This window comes from Coregonus clupeaformis, unplaced genomic scaffold (assembly GCF_020615455.1).
Source record: "Coregonus clupeaformis isolate EN_2021a unplaced genomic scaffold, ASM2061545v1 scaf0123, whole genome shotgun sequence".
Taxonomy (NCBI): Eukaryota; Metazoa; Chordata; class Actinopteri; order Salmoniformes; family Salmonidae; genus Coregonus; species Coregonus clupeaformis.
In genome coordinates, this window is record NW_025533578.1 from 1,395 (window position 1) to 20,737 (window position 19,343).

Genomic DNA, 19,343 nt, shown 5'->3' on the forward strand with positions numbered 1-19,343 from the left:
ACAATCAGAAGTGTGACTTCCAGCTTTTTGCACATCGGCTGGAAAAGACTGTCCCTTTTTTCAGCGGGAGGGAGGGAGGGGAGAGAAGGGACGGTGAGTCGGGTTTGAGAGGCAACCTTACGCTCTCTCGCCTCCCCTCCCGCCTGCCCTAGAGCCGTCTCTTCTATATATCTATATTTGTGTTTTTCCAATCTAAGGATCTATAACAGGGACAGTGTTTCTTGAACCTGTGACTGGACTAGTAAAAACTCATACCTGCATTTCTAACTTACCAAGTGGGAGTTTTCACTTTTCTCAATACTGAAAGCAAGGAATGTTACTTTATCTGACCTTTTTTTACTGTGTTCCTCCTGGAGGTTGAGTATTATCCTGGGTGTGTCGGAGGGAGAGGTGTTTGTCAACGTTGCAGAGATCCAGAAGTCAGCGCTCCAGGTGATCACCAACTGCGTGTGTGCCCCACCATATCCCTCTCTTCAGCATGGGCAGCTTTCTACACCACCACCAGTAAGCTTTTCCCAGGAGAGCGTGCTCACCAAGATGTGGAACGTTGTCCAGGCCAACAACGGCATCAAGGTAGGTAGTATGTTAGAGAGCAGATGGCCTAGGGGGTTGAGCTAAGGCTGTTGTAACCTCTGTGTAGGTGTGTCTCTGGGAGGGAGGGGGGGGGGGTAAAGTCATATATCTTCTTATTCCTCTGATGTTAGTGATTGCAGTAAAGACAGGCTTCACATTTTGATCTTTCAGACTCTTTAAATCCTGTGAATTGAATCACTCCTCCTTCTTCCAGGTCCTCCCTTGGTTTACTGACAGTCAAGATGCCCATCACGGACGCAGACCTGATTCGAACGCTGGGCTTGTAGGCAATCTGGTTGGTCTGTGTCGCTCCAGGGCTGTCGACAGATCATCTCCAAACTGCCGCTCTTCTCTCGTCACACACATAAGCAGCTGGATGAAAGGAACCTGGTGCTGCAGGACAAACGCTCTCAACACGTCCGTTTCTGCCGCTCATGCTCGCCGAGGCTCATAGAGAGGGTGTCGGGTAATCAAATCAAAAACCGCCTTCAAAAACAAAACGGATCAACTGTATTTGCATAGCCAGTTTTCGTATAAGGTAGCAAACATCTGAAAACATAAATCGGAGATCGCGAAATGTAGGACCGGACGTTAACAGAAGGCACATTTTAACTTCTTTAGGAAAATAGCCCCAGTGTTGAAAACAAACATCCATGATGGTTGTCGGCCAGTGTCGATGTATTTATTTCCTAAGCTTATAGCACACACACAGTTTTACATACAGCAGAGTTTCTAAAGGACCAAAGAGTTTGGTCTGTGTGTTCATTTTATTGTCCCGGCACCTGATCAAATGAACGGTAGGATAAAACAACTAAGACAAAAGGTGTCTTTCCATAATGCCTCTGCTTCCTCAGGTAAACTCCTTTTCATATGCCTCTTCTTCCCTCAGGTAAACTCCCTCCATGCCTCTGCTTCCCTCAGTAAACTCCTTTTCATAATGCCTCTGCTTCCCTCAGGTAAACTCTTTTCTATAATGCCTCTGCTTCCCTCAGGGTAAACTCCTTTTCATAATGCCTCTTCTTCCCTCAGGTAAACTCCTTTCCATAATGCCTCTGCTTCCCTCAGGTAAACTCCTTTCCATAATGCCTCTTCTTCCCTCAGGTAAACTCCTTTCCATAATGCCTCTTCTTCCCTCAGGTAAACTCCTTTCCATAATGCCTCTTCTTCCCTCAGGTAAACTCCTTTTCATAATGCCTCTTCTTCCCTCAGGTAAACCCCTGTTGATAGGGACAGATGTGTCTTTGGCCCGGCTCAGAGGGCTAACGTTGTGGCCCAGTCCCGTATATCCTTTCCTGAGAAGGAGCTGTTGCTGCTCATCAGGAACCACCTGGTGGCTAAAGGACTCCTGGACACAGCCTCAGCCCTAACCAAGGAGGCTGATCTCCCTCCGCCTCCTCTCCTCGCTCTTCCCGGCGGCTCTGTAGCTCCTCCCCCCATCTCTATCGGTCCGCTGTATTACCCAGAACCCCAAGGGACATGACCAACGGAGGAGTGGGAGTGGCTGCTCGCCTCGCTGCAGTGACCCCTCATCATCATCATCTTCGTCTTCTTTGGTCCATACACAGACGCCACGCCCCTCCTCCTCTTCTTCTCTCCCTCCTTCCACCCCACGGCCCCACCTCCCCATGGTTTGCCCTAGATTTGGCGTATCCTGTTCACGCGGGAGCGCTCCTCTGTCCCCTGTAGCCCTGGAGCTGAACTCTGCAGCGTTGGTGGGCAGTGGGAAGCGGCCTTCCAGTGTGCTGAGACAGAAGTCGGACCACGGAGGCTTCAGCGCCAGAGCCCTGCCATGAAGAAACAGCTTGACAGACACCTGCCATCCCGCCTTCCCCTCGACAGCATCATCACAGAATACCTCAGGGAGCAGCATGCCAGGTTTGAAGACATTTATTTAACATTTATTCAACATTTTATTTAACATTTATTCAACATTTTATTTAACATTTATTCAACATTTTATTTTACATTTATGCTGACACACCATCATATACATAAACTCAGCAAAAAAAAGAAACGTCCTCTCACTGTCAACAACTGAGACATAAACTGAACACGTTCCACAGACGTGTGACTAACAGAAATGGAATAATGTGTCCCTGAACAAGGGGGTCAAAATCAAAGTAACAGTCAGTATCTGGTGTGGCCACCAGCTGCATTAAGTACTGCAGTGCATCTCCTCCTCATGGACTGCACCAGATTTGCCAGTTCTTGCTGTGAGATGTTACCCCACTCTTCCACCAAGGCACCTGCAAGTTCCTGGACATTTCTGTGGGGAATGGCCCTAGCCCTCACCCTCCGATCCAACAGGTCCCAGACGTGCTCAATGGGATTGAGATCCGGGCTCTTCGCTGGCCATGGCAGAACACTGACATTTCCCTGTCTTGCAGGAAATCATGCACAGAACGAGCAGTATGGCTGGTGGCATTGTCATGCTGGAGGGTCATGTCAGGATGAACCTGCAGGAAGGGTACCACATGAGGGAGGGAGGATGTCTTCCTGTAACGCACAGCGTTGAGATTGCTTGCTATGACAACAAGCTCAGTCCGATGATGCTGTGACACACCGCCCCAGACCATGACGGACCCTCCACCTCCAAATCGATCCCGCTCCAGAGTACGAGGCCTCGGTGTAACGCTCATTCCTTCGCGACGATAAACGCAAATCCGACCATCACCCCTGGTGAGACAAAAACCACGATTCGTCAGTGAAGAGCACGTTTGCCAGTCCTGTCTGGTCCAGCGACGGTGGGTTTGTGCCCATAGGCGGCGACGTTGCCGGTTATGTCTGGTGAGGACCTGCCTTACAACAGGCCTACAAGCCCTCAGTCCAGCCTCTCTCAGCCTTTTGCGGACAGTCTGAGCACTGATGGAAGGATTGTGCGTTCCTTGTAGTGCTGTCTTAGGCGTCTCACAGTATGGACATTGCAATTTATTGCCCTGGCCACATCTGCAGTCCTCATGCCTCCTTGCAGCATGCCTAAGGCACGTTCACGCAGATGAGCAGGGACCCTGGGCATCTTTCTTTTTGTGTTTTTCAGAGTGAGTAGAAAGGCCTCTTTTTAGTGTCTTAAGTTTTCATAACTGTGACCTTAATTGCCTACCGTCTGTAAGCTGTTAGTGTCTTAACGACCGTTCCACAGGTGCATGTTCATGAATTGTTTGTGGTTAATTGAACGAGCATGGAGAAACAGTGTTTAAACCTTTACAATGAAGATCTGTGAAGTTATTTTCACTAATTATCTTTGAAAGACAGGGTCCTGAAAAAGGGACGTTTCTTTTTTTGCTGAGTTTATATATTTATATTTCGGACTCTGACGTTGCTCGTTCTAATATTTATATATTTAGTAATTCCTTTTATTTTTGGGATTTGTGTGTATTGTTAGGTATTACTGCACTGTTGGAGCATAAGTATTTCGCTACACCTAAAGAATATGTGTACGCAACCAATAACATTTGATTTTATTCATTTATTTTACGTTTGTTACAATTTTATTTTACGTTTATTTAAACTAAGCAAGTCAATTTAACAACAAATGCTTTTATTTACTTTATTTCTGATGTATTTCTTTATTTCAGGTGCTAGCAACCCAGTGACTACCTGCCCTCCCCTTCTCCCTGTTCACACCCCACCAGTGCCCAGAGCCCAAGCAGAGACGCCAGGCCCCTACTAATATCACCTCCAGGCTGACCAGCAGGGTGCTGTATCCGAAACATGGAGGGGTGGACGGGGGCTGCCTGGACAGACACCTCATCTTCAGCAGGTAGGCGTCACCTGTCCTCGGAATGGGCCCGCATTACGCCCAGGCCTCTGTCTTCGGGTTTATTTCAGTTGTCTTGAAGTGGCTACATTCATTTTCTCACCTCCTTCAAAGGGAGGAGAAGACACTGTAAAACTATTGAGATGCAGCCAGGATGTCATACTCATTTAGGCTTTTCATCTAGTCCACTTCACCTAAGACTATTGAGGAAGAGAACTTTCCAGATCCACGTCTGGTCTGACAACAGCTGATAATCAGCTGAGGGGATGCGCTTGTACCAAAAATTATCCAATGGAGGGAATCAACGCAGTTGCGCATTAGATTAAGCATTCTCAGTAGGAGGAGCCTACTATGCTGATATTTGTTGCTTACTGCATTGGTTTTTACTAAACAGTACATTCTAAATGGTATGTAGTACGATGATTACACAGTATGCAGTTTAAGGAAGTAGTCGGCAAGCCAGATTTCGGCCACGGCCAGTGTCTCCTTGTTAGATACCCTGCTTTACTTTCTCTTTCTGTAGCTCTTCCTGATGCCTCTCAGGTTTTACGTTAAGCCTCCGTCTCTTCTCTTTCTGTAGCTCTTCCTGATGCCTCTCAGGTTTGCGTTAAGCCTCCGTCTCTTCTCTTTCTGTAGCTCTTTAGCTTGAGCCCTTCATGATGTCTTTCTCCCCAGGTTCCGGCCCATCTCAGTGTTCAGGGAGGCTGAGGAGGATGACAGTGGTTTCACCTGCTGTGCCTTCTCAGCCCGCGAGCGTTTCCTGATGCTGGGGACGTATACAGGACACCTGAAGCTCTATAACGTGTTCAGCGGACAGGAGGAGGCTAGCTACAGCTGTCATACTTCAGCCATCACTCACCTGGAGCCCTCACGGGTATGTAGATTGATTGATGGATGGATGGATGGATGGATGGATGGATGGATGGATAGATCAGAGTGGTCAGGAGGAGGATGGCTACAGCGGTTACTCGCCTGGAACCATCACCGATCAATAGTAATAATCTACTACTACTACATCTACAAATATAGCTGCAATTAGCCATCAGGATAACGTATACTTCTTGCCACGTTTGCCAAATATCAGAACTCGAAAATCAAACCAGGTCATGCAATATGTATTTTGGACAATTTTTCATGACAGGGCTGGGAATTGCCAGGGACCTGATGATACGATATTATCATGGTACTTTGGTGCCGATACGATATGTATTACGATTCTATATGTATTGCAATTTGATACTGTGATTTTTATTGTGATTCGTGGATCCAAATATATTGCTCCTCATATATCTCCTGCAGAGGAACAAGCTAGAGCCATGAGAAAACAAGTTTTGATCAGTTATGGAGAAAAAAAAATTGCTGGGGAAAAAATTGGCTCCCCTCTTTAAAAGAAGATGGAGAACAAGCTATAAAGGAAAAATACTGGAGTTGTGGCGCAGGTATAGCCAACTAGCGCAAAAATTATATTGTGATATTGTCAAAACGATACATTACGATATATCGTCAAAGGTACTATCCCAAGGGCCTCCCGAGTGGCGCAGCGGTCTAAGGCAGTGCTAGAGGCGTCACTACAGACCCAGGTTCATTCCCAGGCTGCGCCACAACCAGCCGTGGCCGGGAGTCCCATAGGACGGCGCACAATTGGCCCAGCGTCGTCCGGGTTAGGGGAGGGTTTGGCCGGGGGGGGGGGCTTTACTTGGCTCATCGCGCCCTAGCGACTCCTTGTGGCGGGCCGGGTACCTGCAGGCTGTCCCCGGTCGCCAGTTGAACGGTGTTTCCTCCGACACATTGATATGGCTGGCTACCGGGTTAAGCTGGCGGGTGTTAAGGAGTGCGGTTAGGTGGGTCATGTTTCGGAGGACGCATGACTCCACCTTCGCCTCTCCCGAGCCCGTTGGGGAGTTGCAGCGATGAGACGATCGAAATTGGGGAGAAAAAGGAGGTTAAAATACAAAATAATAAAAATATCCCGATATGTAACTGTATCCTATCCTCCCCCCATCACTAATATTGACTACTTTAAAACGTCTTCTATTCCTCCAGAACTGCTTGACCGAGGAGTAGCGTTTTAAGTGTTTTTAACAAAATTCTAAATGGCGGATCTTATGGGTCCTTGAGGCAAATTTGTTCCTTTTGAGGAGAGGAACCTATGTACCGAATTTCGAAGTTTTTGTATTTTCAATCACTTGTGACATAACTAGCAGAAATGCCGGGGTTCAAGCTGTGGGCCCACTTTGCCACCATCAGGACAAATTGGACACATCAGCCTAGGATGAGCTACTTCTGTACGTTACCATTGTAGCCAAATACCAAAACTCAAAACCAAACTGATCATGCAATATGCTTTTGATGTATATTTGACAGTTTTTAATGATGTCGACTACTTTAAACGTCTTCTTCTCCAGAACCGAAGGACCGTTCGGCACCAAATTTGGTACATAGCATCTATGGATGCACATCTTCAAACCCTAACCCCATTTTCCAAGACTCTTGCTCAAACATTATGGCCGCAATGAGCTTGCATGAATGATTTTTCCTGTTCAACAGCGGCCAAACTGAACCAAATTTCATCACAGTCAAACAGGTCAAGAGATATACATGTGCCCGTTACAGCGCCACCGTGTGGTGAATCTGAATGTGCTTTCATATGTTGAGTCCTGACAGTGTTTGGAACGTGTACCAAGTTTGGTTACAATGCGAATATCCGTGTCTGACAACGCCCACGTGAATGTTTATTGGTCAGTAGCAGCCATTTTTTTTTTGCCATGCTAGTCTGTAAAAACGTTTTGAGAGACCTTGGTCCATACATGCCGTGTATCAAGTTGAGTGCAGATCTGTCTTTCAGGTGCTAGAGGAGTAGCGTTTGAAGTGTTTTTCTCAACTTTTTTTTTTAGGAAAATCCATCATGGCAAGGCCTTATGGGTCCTTGAGGCAAACATTTTCTTTGTGAGGAGAGGGACATACAGTACCAGTCAAATGTTTGGGGACACCCACTCATTCAAGGGTTTTTCTTTATTTTTACAATTTTTTCTACATTGTAGAATAATAGTGAAGACATCAAAACTATGAAATGTGGTCCTCTGTAGCTCAATTGGTAGAGCATGGCGCTTGTAACGCCAGGTTAGTGGGTTCGATCCCCGGGACGACCAATACGTAAAAATTTATGCACACATGGCTGTAAGTCGCTTTGGATAAAAGCGTCTGCTAAATGGCATATTATATTATTATTTATGAAATAACACATATGGAATCATGTACTAACCAAAAAAGTGTTAAACAAATCTAAATATAGTTGATATTTTATATTCTTCAAATAGCCACCCTTGATGACAGCTTTGCTGGAATGCATTTAAATTAAGTTGTGCCTTCTTAAAAGATAATTTGTTGAATTTCTTTCCTTCTTAATGCGTTTGAGCCAATCAGTTGTGTAGGGGGAGGGGGGGTATACAGAAGATAGCCCTATTTGGTAAAAGACCAAGTCCATATTATGGCAAGAACAGCTCAAATAAGCAAAGAGAAACGACAGTCCATCATTACTTTAAGACATGAAGGTCAGTCAATACGGAACATTTCAAGAACTTTGAACGTTTCTTCAAGTGCAGTCGCAAAAAAACATCAAGCGCTATGATGAAACTGGCTCTCATGAGGACTGCCACAGGACTGGAGGAGTAATCACTGTAGCAGGCCTCAATAGTATTATAACTAGCAGTGGCAGACTGGCAGTATGCTTCCCCGAGTTTCTTCTTCCAACACTTCTCTCCTGTGTGTGTGTTTTAGGACGGTTCTCTGCTGCTGACGTCTGCCTCGTGGGGTGTTCCTCTGTCAGCTCTCTGGAGCATGCAGTCTGTCTTCCAGATGAAGTTAGTCACACTCTGTGCCGTAGTCTGAATTGCTTAGTCATTGACTGGTCTGGTTAGCCATTGACTGGTCTGGTTAGTCATCGACTGGTCTGGTTAGTCATCGACTGGTCTGGTTAGTCATTGACTGGTCTGGTTAGCCATTGACTGGTCTGGTTAGCCATTGACTGGTCTGGTTAGCCATTGACGGGTCTGGTTAGTCATTGACGGGTCTGGTTAGTCATTGACTGGTCTGGTTAGTCATTGACTGGTATGGTTAGTCATTGACTGGTCTGGTTAGTCATTGACTGGTCTGGTTAGTCATTGACTGGTCTGGTTAGTCATTGACTGGTCTGGTTAGTCATTGACTGGTCTGGTTAGTCATTGACTGGTTAGTCATTTCTTTAGACACTTTCACAAACAAACCGCCATCATGATTCTCTTTCTGTGTTTCAGGCATTCCTTTTTGGACGACCATTACGTTGAGTTCAGTAAACTGTCACAAGACCGAGGTGATTGGCACCAAGGACCAAGTAGCTCATGTAAGTCTGCTCTCCACCTCCGTCTTACACCGTGTGTTTTCTGTCACTTGTTGCTGACCTTATACTTTGAACTCACGGTGTAATGCTGCTTCCCAGTACTTCCTACGAGCAGTGTGCAGGTCTCTCATTTCTTTATCCATGGTAGTTTTTGCCCGGCACCGGCTTTCTCAAGTTTAGGATGTTAATTTCACCTTGTTTTTGTGTCCTGTCCAAGATCTATGACATCCAGTCAGGCCAGAAGCTGCTGACCCTGAATGACCCTGGCCTGGCCAACAACTACAAGAGGAATTGTGCAACTTTTAACCCTAGCGACGACCTGGTGCTGAATGACGGAGTCATGTGGGACGTGCGCTCTGCTCGGGCCATCCACAAGTTTGACAAGTTCAATATGAACATCAGCGGCGTGTTCCATCCCAACCGCCTCGAGGTCATCATCAACACGGAGATTGTATCCTTATTCCTTCCTGTTTGGTTAACATGTAACATTACTGACAATAAGGGTATGAACAACTTTATTAACAAAAACAACAGTCGCAACTCACTACAGTAAATGTAATGCTCGCGTTTATTAACAGAGCAAATCTACCTAATTAAAAAAATATATATATATATATCTGTAAAAATGCATCCTGTTGCTTTTATTGTGAGTAGCGCCAGATGTGTATAAACTTAGATCCCCCTAATTGTTGCCTTTATAACTAGGGTGGGGAGTTTATCCACGTCATGTCAGTAAAAAACAGCCCCAGGGTGAACATTGATGTGTGATTGAAGCTGTTTGGAAGTGACGATAACCTTGACGGCTAGGCCAGTGGGACCTGAGAACGTTCCATCTCCTCCACACTGTGCCTGCCCTGGACCAGTGTAGAGGGTGTTTAACAACAACGCCACCGTGCATGTACGGAGCCATGCTGCAGGCTGATGAAGAGGATGATGTGATGGACCGACAGATGAAGAGTCCCTTTGGTTCCTCCTTCAGAACCTTTGACGCCACCGACTACAAACCCATCGGTACGACCTAAAGGTCACAGGTCAAGCATAGGGTTTTTGTTTCGTGGGTAGTGGCATGTTGGTTGAAATTAACTTCTGGTTGTATGTTCTTCCTCAGCTACTGTGGATGTGAAGAGGAATATTTTTGACCTGTGTACTGACACCAGGGACTGCTACCTGGCTGTCATTGAGGTAAACGTCCTAGTTCTATTTCCATTGCTGATATTCCAAGTTAAATCTTCTATCTCTGCTTTGAACATTTCATCAGTATATGGTTGAAATCATGTAGGAAGAATGAGCTGTATTGTGTGTGTCCCATATTCTTACTTATGGTTAGGGTGGTGATTGGGGTTATGGGTTGGGGTGGTATTGGGGTTATGGGTTGGGGTGGTGGTTGGGGTTATGGGTTAGGGTGGTGGTTAGGGTTATGGGTTAGGGTGGTGGTTGGGGTTATGGGTTAGGGTGGTGGTTAGGGTTATGGGTTAGGGTGGTGGTTGGGGTTATGGGTTAGGGTGGTGGTTATGGGTTAGGGTGATGGTTAGGGTGGTGGTTGGGGTTATGGGTTAGGGTGGTGGTTGGGGTTATGGGTTAGGGTGATGGTTAGGGTGGTGGTTAGGGTTAGGGTGGGGGTTATGGGTTAGGGTGGTGGTTGGGGTTATGGGTTGGGGTTAAGGTGGTGGTTGTGGGTTAGGGGTGATGGTTAGGTGGTGGTTGGGGTTATGGGTTAGGGTTTGGGTGGTGGTTGGGGTTATGGGTTAGGGTTTTGGGTGGTGGTTGGGGGTTAGGGTGATGGTTAGGGTGGTGGTTGGGGTTATGGGTTGGGGTTAGGGTGATGGTAAGGGTTGGGGTTAGGGTTAGGGTGATGGTTGGGGTTATGGGTTAGGGTTAGGGTGGGGGTTATGGGTTAGGGTGGGGGTTGGGGTTAGGGTTAGGGTGATAGTTGGGGTTAGGGTGGTGGTTGGGGTTAGGGTGGGGGTTATGGGTTATTGTTTGGGTGGTGGTTATGGGTTAGGGTTTGGGTGGTGGTTATGGGTTATTGTTTGGGTGGTGGTTGGGGTTATGGGTCGGGGTTAGGGTGGTGGTTGGGGTTATGGGTTGGGGTTAGGGTGGGGGTTATGGGTTAGGGTGATGGTTAGGGTGGTGGTTGGGGTTATGGGTTATTGTTTGGGTGGTGGTTATGGGTTAGGGTTTGGGTGGTGGTTGGGGTTATGGGTTATTGTTTGGGTGGTGGTTGGGGTTATGGGTCGGGGTTAGGGTGGTGGTTGGGGTTATGGGTTGGGGTTAGGGTGGGGGTTATGGGTTAGGGTGATGGTTAGGGTGGTGGTTGGGGTTATGGGTTATTGTTTGGGTGGTGGTTATGGGTTAGGGTTTGGGTGGTGGTTGGGGTTATGGGTTTGGGTGGTGGTTGGGGTTATGGGTTGGGGTTAGGGTGATGGTTAGGGTTATGGGTTTGGGTGGTGGTTGGGGTTTAGGGTTAGGGTGATGGTTAGGGTTATGGGTTAGGGTTTGGGTGGTGGTTGGGGTTAGGGTGATGGTTAGGGTGATGGTTAGGGTGGTGGTTAGGGTGATGGTTAGGGTGGTGGTTAGGGTGATGGTTAGGGTTGGGGTTAGGGTGGTGGTTGGGGTTATGGGTTAGGGTGATGGTTAGGGTGGTGGTTGGGTTATGGGTTGGGGTTATGGGTTGGGGTTAGGGTGGTGGTTGGGGTTATGGGTTGGGTTTGGGTGGTGGTTGGTGGTTGGGGTTAGGGTGATGGTTAGGGTTAGGGTGGTGGTTGGGGTTATGGGTTAGGGTTTGGGTGGTGGTTGGGGTTATGGGTTAGGGTGGTGGTTGGGGTTATGGGTTAGGGTGGTGGTTGGGGTTATGGGTTGGGGTTATGGGTTAGGGGTGGTGGTTGGGGTTATGGGTTAGGGTTAGGGTGGTGGTTGGGGTTATGGGTTAGGGTGGTGGTTGGGGGTTAGGGTGGTGGTTGGGGTTATGGGTTAGGGTGGTGGTTGGGGTTATGGGTTAGGGTGGTGGTTGGGGTTATGGGTTAGGGTTAGGGTGGTGGTTGGGGTTATGGTTAGGGTGGTGGTTGGGGTTATGGGTTGGGGTTAGGGTGATGGTTAGGGTGGTGGTTGGGGTTATGGGTTTGGGTGGTGGTTGGGGTTTAGGGTTAGGGTGATGGTTAGGGTGATGGTTAGGGTGGTGGTTAGGGTGGTGGTTAGGGTGATGGTTAGGGTTGGGGTTAGGGTGGTGGTTGGGGTTATGGGTTAGGGTGATGGTTAGGGTGGTGGTTGGGGTTATGGGTTGGGGTTAGGGTGGTGGTTGGGGTTATGGGTTAGGGTTTGGGTGGTGGTTGGGGTTATGGGTTGGGTTTGGGTGGTGGTTGGTGGTTGGGGTTAGGGTGATGGTTAGGGTGGTGGTTAGGGTTAGGGTGGTGGTTGGGGTTATGGGTTAGGGTTTGGGTGGTGGTTGGGGTTATGGGTTAGGGTGGTGGTTTGGGTTATGGGTTAGGGTGGTGGTTGGGGTTATGGGTTGGGGTTATGGGTTAGGGTGGTGGTTGGGGTTATGGGTTAGGGTTAGGGTGGTGGTTGGTGTTATGGGTTAGGGTTAGGGTGGTGATTAGGGTGATGGTTAGGGTGGTGGTTGGGGTTATGGGTTAGGGTTAGGGTGGTGGTTGGGGTTATGGTTAGGGTGGTGGTTGGTTAGGGTTAGGGTGGTGGTTGGGGTTATGGGTTAGGGTTAGGGTGGTGGTTGGGGTTATGGGTTAGGGGTGGTGGTTGGGGTTATGGGTTAGGGTTAGGGTGGTGGTTGGGTTTATGGGTTAGGGGTGGTGGTTGGGGTTATGGGTTAGGGTTAGGGTGGTGGTTGGGGTTATGGTTAGGGTGGTGGTTGGTTATGGTTAGGGTGGTGGTTGGGGTTATGGGTTAGGGTTAGGGGTGGTGGTTGGGGTTATGGGTTAGGGTGGTGGTTGGGGGTTATGGGTTAGGGTTAGGGTGGTGGTTGGGGTTATGGGTGATGGTGGTGGTTGGGGTTATGGGTTAGGGTTTGGGTGGTGGTTAGGGTGGTGGTTTGGGTTATGGGTGGTGGTTAGGGTTATGGGTTAGGGTTTGGGTGGTGGTTAGGGTTTGGGTGGTGGTTGGAGTTATGGGTTTGGGTGGTGGTTGGGGTTATGGGTTGGGGTTAGGGTGATGGTTAGGGTGGTGGTTGGGGTTATGGGTTTGGGTGGTGGTTGGGGTTTAGGGTTAGGGTGATGGTTAGGGTTATGGGTTAGGGTTTGGGTGGTGGTTGGGGTTAGGGTTAGGGTGATGGTTAGGGTGATGGTTAGGGTGGTGGTTAGGGTGATGGTTAGGGTTGGGGTTAGGGTGGTGGTTGGGGTTATGGGTTAGGGTTAGGGTGGGGGTTATGGGTTAGGGTGATGGTTAGGGTGGTGGTTGGGGTTATGGGTTTGGGTTATGGGTTGGGGTTATGGGTTGGGGTTAGGGTGGTGGTTGGGGTTATGGGTTAGGGTTTGGGTGGTGGTTGGGGTTATGGGTTGGGTTTGGGTGGTGGTTGGTGGTTGGGGTTAGGGTGATGGTTAGGGTGGTGGTTGGGGTTTAGGGTTAGGGTGGTGGTTGGGGTTATGGGTTAGGGTTTGGGTGGTGGTTGGGGTTATGGGTTAGGGTGGTGGTTGGGGTTATGGTTAGGGTGGTGGTTGGTTAGGGGTTAGGGTGGTGGTTGGGGTTATGGGTTAGGTTAGGGTGGTGGTTGGGGTTATGGGTTAGGGTGGTGGTTGGGGTTATGGGTTAGGGGTTAGGGTGGTGGTTGGGGTTATGGGTTAGGGTGGTGGTTGGGGTTATGGGTTAGGGTGGTGGTTGGGGTTATGGTTAGGGTGGTGGTTGGTTATGGTTAGGGTGGTGGTTGGGGTTATGGGTTAGGGTTAGGGTGGTGGTTGGGGTTATGGGTTAGGGTGGTGGTTGGGGTTATGGGTTAGGGTTAGAGTGGTGGTTGGGGTTATGGGTGATGGTGGTGGTTGGGGTTATGGGTTAGGGTTTGGGTGGTGCAATTCTCCCTGATGATGCCATGCTATTGCTCTCTGTTCTACTCTCTTCTTCGTGTGTCCCAAAAAGAAACTAGAGTAGAATGTGGGAAGTTTAGTCCTCTCTGTTAGTCAGCAGTTCATCTCAAGGTGTATATTCTTCTAATGTCTATAGAACCAGGACTCCGTCAACGTGGACACAGTGTGTCGCCTGTATGAAGTGGGGAGACGGAGACTAGCTGAGGAGAGAGAGGATGATGAAGAACAGGTAAGAGATGCTTCTCTAAACTAAACTCAGTCTAACTTTAGTGTCTCTATACTAAACTCAGTCTAACTTTAGTTTCTTCTCTATACTAAACTGTAACTTTAGTCTCTTCTCAAAACTCAGTATAACTTTAGTTTCTTCTCTATATCAACTCTCCCCTAGTATTCCTTATCTCTAATATCCAGTCTCTCCATTGCTGGACCCTATTGCCCAGTGGTCTTCCATCTAGGTTCTGAGGACCCACAGGGGTTGCACACCAGAACGTTGTTCCTATCCTAGCCCATCACTAAAACACCTGCCCCAGCCTCTCCCAAATGTTTGCCCTTGTGTTAATGTGTTCAAATGTATCGAAGTATGTTGTCTAAATGTGTGTTTTTTTGAATGTTTCATCTTGCTTCACCTTGTATTGAGGTAATGTGTCTGAATATCCCCCCCACCAGGAGGATCAAGACGATGATGATTCTGATGATGATGATGATGATGATGACGATGATGACATGGATACAGACCCGCTATTGGCCGAGCTGATCGAGGGAGGAGACGGAGAGGAGGATGGAGGAAACGATTTGTCTCCCTCGGATGATGACGCGGTGGCCCGGCTGCTCAGTGCTGACGACGAGGATGAGGAAGACTCTAACAACGATGCTGAGATTGACCTGGGATGTGAGTCTTCTTGGGACAATCGTTTAACACACGCACACCAAACATCCACCAGTCATGTCTAGAAGCAGCCCAAGACCGGCAGCATTGGAGATGTTTAGTACAGGCCCTGTTTCCCCAGGAACCAAGAGGATCATGTCAAATTCATTGATTGATCAATTGATTTTTGGGTAAAACAATTAGTACGGTTTCAAACCGTAAAGGTAAGTTATTAAGTACACAAACACACACCCCGTGAACTTATTTTTATCTCCCTGTCTGTCTTTCCATACAGCTGACAGTTCCGACAGCTCAGACGGCAGCACAGACACCTCGGACCTGGAGGACCAGCTCTTCCTGTCTATGAGCGACTAAACAGGACATGACAACCAGGAAGTGGCAAAACAGGAAGTGGCAAAAGGGACACCCCATCGCCGCCTTAGCTGGAGGAACCAACTCCCCTATGAATATGAATTTAAATGCACATAGAGGAAAGATGAAATAAAAAGATCATGTTTGAAGCAAGCCAGGTGTGAGGAGATGGTATAGTGAAGGACCGATGACTTGAGGGTGTTGTTGGACATGGCAGGCTACCCACTGAATTCCAAATGGAAGCCTAGGAAATACGCCCAAGGCACTCTTGTTGCTCAGAGAATATTGCGTTACTTTTCAATACCTCTCAGATCTTCTTGGGTTCCATTTGGAAGTCTGCTCTAGTTTGACAGGAAGGGAAAAGAGATTTGATCTTTAGACCGAAGGATTTCACTTAGACAGGATGTCAAAGACTTTCTTTATATGACGTGTGGCAATTTGAATTGTACAAAAATATATATTTTCAGAGTTTTTTTTTGTTGGGCCCTTTTAATATAAATACATTTTCTTTTGATGTTTAGTGTTTATGTTTTAATTTGGGGATTGGTAGCTGTAAAATAGCTACTGCTCTTGGATTGGTTGCTACCTCCAGTCCTGTTAAATGTAGTAGTTAATACTAAGACTACAATCGCTTTAAGGGCACAACCTTAGCCGTTAAATATGACGTTACGGCAACAAACAATGGAAGACAATGTTCTTTATTTTAGTGTTTGTTCCGCAAAGCTTTGCCAAGCTAACCAGCCAGAGTTTCAATGGAACGTGTCAAAAACGATGTATAGCTTAACTGTTAATTTATTAAGTATATTATTTGTTTTTTTTTTGGTTAATGTACTTTGTCAAATGCCAGTGACAATAATATGAACATTTTCATAATAATAGAACTGAATGTGGTGCTCCTAGGCCGTGTTCACTCCTGTACCCTTTTCACACCACTGAGCCGAGCCTGTGCTGTGCTGGTTACACATCCACCACAGTTGCTGGAACGGTGCTGTACAGGGCAATGTGAAAATATAATTCCCAAGCCTCCACAGTACAGTCCACGTTGACACAATAGTGTGAAAAGGGTATTCTATTTAGTGCTGTAGTGGTAAACCCACATCCTGGTGTAGGGAGTTGTAATGGCCTCTAGAGTTCAGTGTTGCATAGTGTGGATTCATATTGATACAGGTAAAACAGCCATATATATGGACATATAATATACCATATGTATGGCTCTATGTGATAAAGGTGCTAATACAGCAGATATTTGCCACAATACTTCTCATCCATGACTGAAGTTTCCCTTAGGCACAGATTCCCACCCCAAATCCTATACTTTAACATTGGTTGGACTGAAAAATATCTGACGCTGTATCAGTGGTTAGGGGCAACTTTTAGGCTACCTGGCTTGAAATGGAATTGACCCCAACCCTGCTGCCTACTCCTTGAGGGCTCGACTATCTGTAGTCCATAGCTGCCACCCTGACCCCAACCCTGCTGCCTACTCCTTGAGGGCTCGACTATCTGTAGTCCATAGCTGCCACCCTGACCCCAACCCTGCTGCCTACTCCTTGAGGGCTCGACTATCTGTAGTCCATAGCTGCCACGCTGACCCCAACCCTGCTACCTACTCCTTGAGGGCTCGACTATCTGTAGTCCATAGCTGCCACGCTGACCCCAACCCTGCTGCCTACTCCTTGAGGGCTCGACTATCTGTAGTCCATAGCTGCCACCCTGACCCCAACCCTGCTACCTACTCCTTGAGGGCTCGACTATCTGTAGTCCATAGCTGCCACCCTGACCCCAACCCTGCTACCTACTCCTTGAGGGCTCGACTATCTGTAGTCCATAGCTGCCACCCTGACCCCAACCCTGCTGCCTACTCCTTGAGGGCTCGACTATCTGTAGTCCAAAGCTGCCACACTGACCCCAACCCTGCTACCTACTCCTTGAGGGCTCGACTATCTGTAGTCCATAGCTGCCACCCTGACCCCAACCCTGCTACCTACTCCTTGAGGGCTTGACTATCTGTAGTCCAAAGCTGCCACACTGACCCCTAGCCCTGGTGCAAAGTGAACGCTAAGTTAATATGAATTTAATTTATTTGAATTCTGTTGGTTAAGTGCTTTAGATTGTGTCCTTATTTCGGAAAGGACCACATATTGTAAAGACATTCATTGTATATAGAGTTGATCTATTTTAATATGTGGGGGGGAAAAAAGACAATTAAAAATAAAAGATTATCAGTTTGGGAACACTTTGTTTATGTCAATTTGTTTAATTATACTTTAACATAGTCTACTGTTGTAACACTTTTTACTAAAGCCTGCAGTCCTGTATAATACCTCATTGTCTTATAACAAGGATGTATATTATAGGTTAATGCCTCTGTGTCAACATGTCAAGATCTGTGGCGTTAAGTGTCCAAGTCTTGTGAATTTGTCTTTATGCAACAAATGACAATACATTGTAGGGGACACCAGAGAGTTACAACACCATCACTGAGTGCCGCTCTCCTCCAGGACAAGCTCTTTGACAATGAGATAATACCTCCCTGGAAAGCAGTGGCAATTGTTACTGAGTGACTGTCTGGGTAAATAAACAAGAATGCAGTCATGATTTATTTAGTGAAGACCATAGAAGACTCCATTTCAAATCTGGATGCCAGTTCCACTCTTTTCTCATACTTCCCCTCTAATCACACAGTGATTTAGATCTGGGACACCATGTGGGTGCAATTCAGGTAGAACAGAAAACCAGCAGTACTCCGGACCTTGTAGGGTAAGATTTGAATACCCCTGCCATAGAGAGACAATGTTCTGTATAATTCTTACTGAGTTCCAGTGGCAATCTCCAGGAACAGACGTCGCTCTGCCCTCACACAAGGCCAAACTTCTTGGCCAATACTTCTAACAATACAGTTATTAAATACAGCGAAGGTCGTAAAGATACCATATAAGGTTCTGTAAAATTTTGTGATTTATAGTGAAGACCGCTTCTCCTAATCCTCCTTTCTCTATTCTCTATTCTACAAGGAGAAACTGACTGGCCTTGAATGCAAAGTCGAGACAATTTCAACACAATGTGCTACATATTTCAAACTTTCAGCTCCATTGAGTTTTGTCCTTAACTGGTGTAAATATAATTAAATCAAATCAAATCAAATGTTATTGGCCACATGCGCCAAATACAACAGGTGCAGACATTACAGTGAAATTCTTACTTACAGCCCTTAACCAACAGTGCATTTATTTTTAACAAAAAAGTAAAAATAAAACAACAAAAAAAGTGTTGAGAAAAAAAGAGCAGAAGTAAAATAAAATAACAGTAGGGAGGCTATATATACAGGGGGGTACCGGTGCAGAGTCAATGTGCGGGGGCACCGGCTAGTTGAGGTATTTGAAGTAATATGTACATGTGGGTAGAGTTAAAGTGACTATGCATAAATAATTAACAGAGTAGCAGCAGCGTAAAAGGGTGGGGTGGGGGGGCAGTGCAAATAGTCCGGGTAGCCATGATTAGCTGTTCAGGAGTCTTATGGCTTGGGGGTAGAAGCTGTTGAGAAGTCTTTTGGACCTAGACTTGGCACTCCGGTACCGCTTGCTGTGCGGTAGCAGAGAGAACAGTCTATGACTAGGGTGGCTGGAGTCTTTGACAATTTTGAGGGCCTTCCTCTGACACCGCCTGGTATAGAGGTCCTGGATGGCAGGAAACTTGGCCCCAGTGATGTACTGGGCCGTACGCACTACCCTCTGTAGTGCCTTGCGGTCGGAGGCCAAGCAGTTGCCATACCAGGCGGTGATGCAACCAGTCAGGATGCTCTCGATGGTGCAGCTGTAGAATTTTTTTAGGATCTGAGGACCCATGCCAAATCTTTTCAGTCTCCTGAGGGGGAATAGGCTTTGTCGTGCCCTCTTCACGACTGTCTTGGTGTGTTTGGACCATGATAGTTAGTTGGTGATGTGGACACCAAGGAACTTGAAGCTCTCAACCTGTTCCACTACAGCCCCGTCAATGAGAATGGGGGCGTGCTCAGTCCTCTTTTTTTTCCTGTAGTCCACAATCATCTCCTTTGTCTTGGTCACGTTGAGGGAGAGGTTGTTGTCCTGGCACCACACGGCCAGGTCTCTGACCTCCTCTCTATAGGCTGTCTTATCGTTGTCGGTGATCAGGCCTACCACTGTTGTGTCGTCGGCAAACTTAATGATGGTGTTGGAGTCGTGCCTGGCCATGCAGTCATGGGTGAACAGGGAGTACAGGAGGGGACTGAGCACGCACCCCTGAGGGGCCCCCGTGTTGAGGATCAGTGTGGCAGATGTGTTGTTACCTACCCTTACCACCTGGGGGCGGCCCGTCAGGAAGTCCAGGATCCAGTTGCAGAGGGAGGTGTTTAGT

At 47.3% G+C, this 19,343-nt stretch overlaps 1 pseudogene; it reads left to right on the plus strand.

Moving 5' to 3' along the window:
- The first annotated feature begins 356 nt into the window (after window positions 1-356).
- Window positions 357-17,203, plus strand: LOC123483464 (annotated as a pseudogene).
- The last annotated feature ends 2,140 nt before the right edge of the window (window positions 17,204-19,343 follow it).